This window comes from Rattus rattus, chromosome 3 (genome assembly GCF_011064425.1).
Source record: "Rattus rattus isolate New Zealand chromosome 3, Rrattus_CSIRO_v1, whole genome shotgun sequence".
NCBI classification, from domain to species: Eukaryota; Metazoa; Chordata; class Mammalia; order Rodentia; family Muridae; genus Rattus; species Rattus rattus.
Genome location: NC_046156.1, coordinates 81,640,766 through 81,644,941, shown reverse-complemented (window position 1 = coordinate 81,644,941; position 4,176 = coordinate 81,640,766).

Below are 4,176 nucleotides of genomic sequence, written 5' to 3'. Positions count from 1 at the left end.
AATTGATAAATGGGACCTCATGAAACTGCAAAGCATCATGCTTCATGCAAAGGACACTGTCAATACAGAAAAACATTAACCTACCATTTGTGAAAAGATTTTCCCCAACCCTACATCTGACATAGGGCTAATATCTCAAATTTACAAAGAGCTCAAACAGTTAGGCACCAACAACACAACTAACCCAATTAAAACATGAAATACCTATCTAATAGAAGAATTCTGAGCTGAGGAAGTTTAAATGACTGAGAAGCAGTTAAAGTATGTTCAAAATTCTTAGTTTTCAGAGAACTGCAAAACAAATGACTCTGAGATTCCTTCTTACACCAGACAGAAAGGCTAAGATCAAAATCTCAAGTAATAGAGCAAGGTGAACATTCCTGAGTTTCTGGTGGGAGTGAAAAATTGTACAACCCACTTTGTAACTACAAATTTGGTGGTTTCACAGAAAACTGTGATTAATTCTGCCTCAAGACCCAGTTATAATACTCCTGGGCATACACCAAAGAGATGTTCCACTCTCCCACAAAGACACTTATTCAACTATGTTCATACTATCTTTATTTGTAATAGACAAAAACCAGAAACAGCCTAGATATACCTAAACAGAAGAATAGCTAAAGAATATGTGGTACATCTATACAATGGAATACTACTCAGCTTTTAAAAGCAAACACATTATGATTTTTGCAGGCAAATGGATGGCACTTGAGAATATCATTCTGAGTGAGATAACCCAGACTTGAAATGACATGTGTGGTTTATAATGTGTGTACTGACTTATAAATGAATATTACCCATAAAATACAGGTATGACGCTACACTCCACAGACACAAAGAAGCTAAACAAGCAGAATAAAGTCCCATATGAGGAATCTTGAATCTCATTTAGGAGGTGGAACCAAATAGTCATAAGAAGCAGGGAGGGAACAGGGTATACGAAAAGACTGGAAGGGTGATGGGGATGTCAGGATGAGGTATGGGGAGGGACAGGGGTGATGGCCAGATGACTATGAGAATGAATAGAAATCTGTAACTGATGGTTATGGGAAGGTAGAGGGCATCTCTAGTATGTGACAGAGACCTGGGATAATGGGGATACCCAAGAATCAAATGGGGTGATCTTAGCTATGTCTCACAGCATTGAGGATAAGGAACCTGAAGAGGCTACCTCCTTTAGGCAGAAAGGAACCCCAGTGCAGTAATAGGGACACCAATCCACCCACAAAACTTTTGACAGAAAATTCAGCCTGTCTCTAAGAAAGTTCCAGCAGGGACTGGAAATAAGCAGGGACTAAGGGAATGACCAACTAATAACCAACCCAATTTCAGACCTATGACAGTGGCAGCAACAGTTTTTGACACTATCAATCACACTCTGTTATACTAGTAGTCAGGAGTCTAGCATCCTCTGTGAGCCTCCATTGAGCAGTTGACTCAGACAATGCAGAGATCCACAGTTAAATTTTGGATGGAGTTTGGGGACTCTAATGGGAGAATAGGAATAAGGATCGCAGTCCCTTAGGGGATAGGAAATCTACATAAAGACCAGCAGCATCAGCTAACCTAGAACCTTGGGGGTGTCTGAGACTGAACTGCCATCTAAGGAACATGCAAAGGCTGGACCTAGGCCTCCGTGCATGTAGCAGATGTGCAGCTTGGTCTTCATGTGGGTCCAAAACAGTTGGAGCAGCAGCTATGCCAAAAGCTGTGGGTTATCCTTGGGATGTATTCTTCTAGCCAGGTTTCCTTGTCTGGCCTCAGTTGGAGAGGATGTGCCTAGTTCTGCGGACTTAATGTGCCAGTGTGGGGAGATGGAGGAAAGTATTATGGGAGGTGTTGATCTGTAGGAGGGGGGGCAGTGAGTGGATATAAGAGAAAACATAAAAAAATAAATAAATAAGTAAATAAACAAACTTGAGTAAGAATTTATATGTAAAGGATCCAAAGATCTAAACAATTTTATGAATGTTTATTCATTCAGATTAATGTTTCTTCAGTAAGTTTAAAGGAAGTAATGTTCATCTGTAGCATTGAGTCTTATTTTATTGTATTGTGATTCATGTTTCCATTAGTTTGTATATAGGTTCGCAAATATTGTTGTTATTTTAATTCATATATATGATGACTTGATACATTTGTCTATTACTCTGTATCTGATATTATAACAGAATTATAAATAATAAATACTAAACAAATCAAAATGGTTTATTTAGTTCCTTGCTCTGGACTCTAGGATTATAATATAGAAATAAAGTCACATGGATATTTCATATTTTATTATCTTCTTTGTTTGTGCACGTCGTTATTATACTTGTCCAATTGCTTTCCTTATTGTGAAGTTGCCATGTTTTCTTTTTGGTAAATTTAAAGTTAGAATCTTTGGAACAAAAAATAGATATGTATATATAGTATACACATGTATATGTGTGCCTGTTCACATGCATGTGAGTGTATATGAATGAATTTGCCTGAAACTGATATTCAGGTATTTCTCTTCAACATATTCTACCTTATATACAGACTCCAATATTCCTTAAACTAAGAATTGGATCTTTAGTAATCTGTCTGTGTTCTTCAGGGTTCTCTATCTCTAGTTCATTTATGCTGAATTATAGGGTTACTGAGGTCAGTTGGCTTCTGGGGTTCTAAGTCCAAATTATTGCTTGTATGGTAAGCATATTTAACCTGCTGAGGTATCTTTGCAGACTTTGCTTTGTCATAGAATCTTATGTAACTCCAGCTTCCTTTCAACTTATTGGGTATTGGAGAATGGCCTTGAACTCCTGATCTTCCTGCCTGTCCCCTAAGTGTTGGGATAGGCATGCACATCATGCATGGCAGTAGCTATATTTTAAAAACATTTAAATATTTTACTTAATAATTCGGAATGTTTTTATAAGATATTCAGCCAATTTATCCTTCTACCAACAATGGTGAAGTAGCTTATTTTCACTCCAACACTAGTTAGAAAGTGTTTTTATTTGAGGAGCCTCCTGGGAATAAGCAAGTGACCAGTCTGAGGATTATTTAATGCTCTAGTAAATGTTTATGAGACCTGGATTGCATTCAGCCTCAGACAGAAGTGATCTTATAGAGAATAGTTTCAAATCTGTCAAATGTTATCACCCTGACCACATGCAATAAATATGCTATAGATAAATAATTGTTTATAATTTCAATTTATGTAACCCAAGAACTGTGTGATCCTGAAGTGATTGTTGTGCTTCCAACATTCCCAAAGTGATTGCATCAATAGTTACCATATAGTCACGAATTTCAACACACACCAATGATTATTTTGTTGTGGTTATTTGAAACTGCGATGTATGTATACATTTCCCCCAAAATAGCTTTGCCTGTGAGAAAACGTGCTTACTTCAGTTATGTGCACCCATTTTCATTACATTTTTTCCACTCCTAAAGATTCTACAATCTGAGGGTTGTACAATCAAGGTATTGTGTGTGAAAGCTTTGTAACCAAAAGCACACCCAAGTGTGGGTATCAGAACACTTCATTTTCTGTAAAGTTTGACTTGTGAAGATACCCATCTTATTTCAACTATATATGTCCCATTGTAATATATATCAGCTTAAGTTTCTGCATTCACATGTAAGGTCAGAAGGAGTTTCTTGTACACTTGTTACTATCTTCTGCTTTTGAAGAAATGAAGAGTTAAAGCCAATTTCTTTTCAATACAAGCTATGTCTTCACGAAACAGAAAATCATGCTGTCTGATGTACACATTTTCACCATGTGAAAGATTGCATTTTCACCATTAAGTGAGATCCTGGAGACAAAACAATTAACTAAATTCTGCATGTGAGTATAATATAACATAGGATAAGTTGGGTATTTTGCTCAGGAAATTAACAATATGTATCACATTTTAGTCACATTTAGCATTCCTTAGGCAATATTCTCTGCCTATCAAAGGTTACCCAGTTCTCACCCTCAAGGAGTTTAGAGTCTACCTTGAGGGAATAGACAGCCTTGAAGAAATGTCACTTACAGTCAAGCTGTTTAGGAGCAGTGGCTTCCTCAAACAAAGATTCGTCAATAAAATGAAATTCTTTAAATATGTCTGAAGATTAACCCTATTTTTTCTTATATTGAAAAATCATCTTGTGTTTTCTTTTGAGGGATGGGTGTTGTTTTATTTTGAGACAGAAATT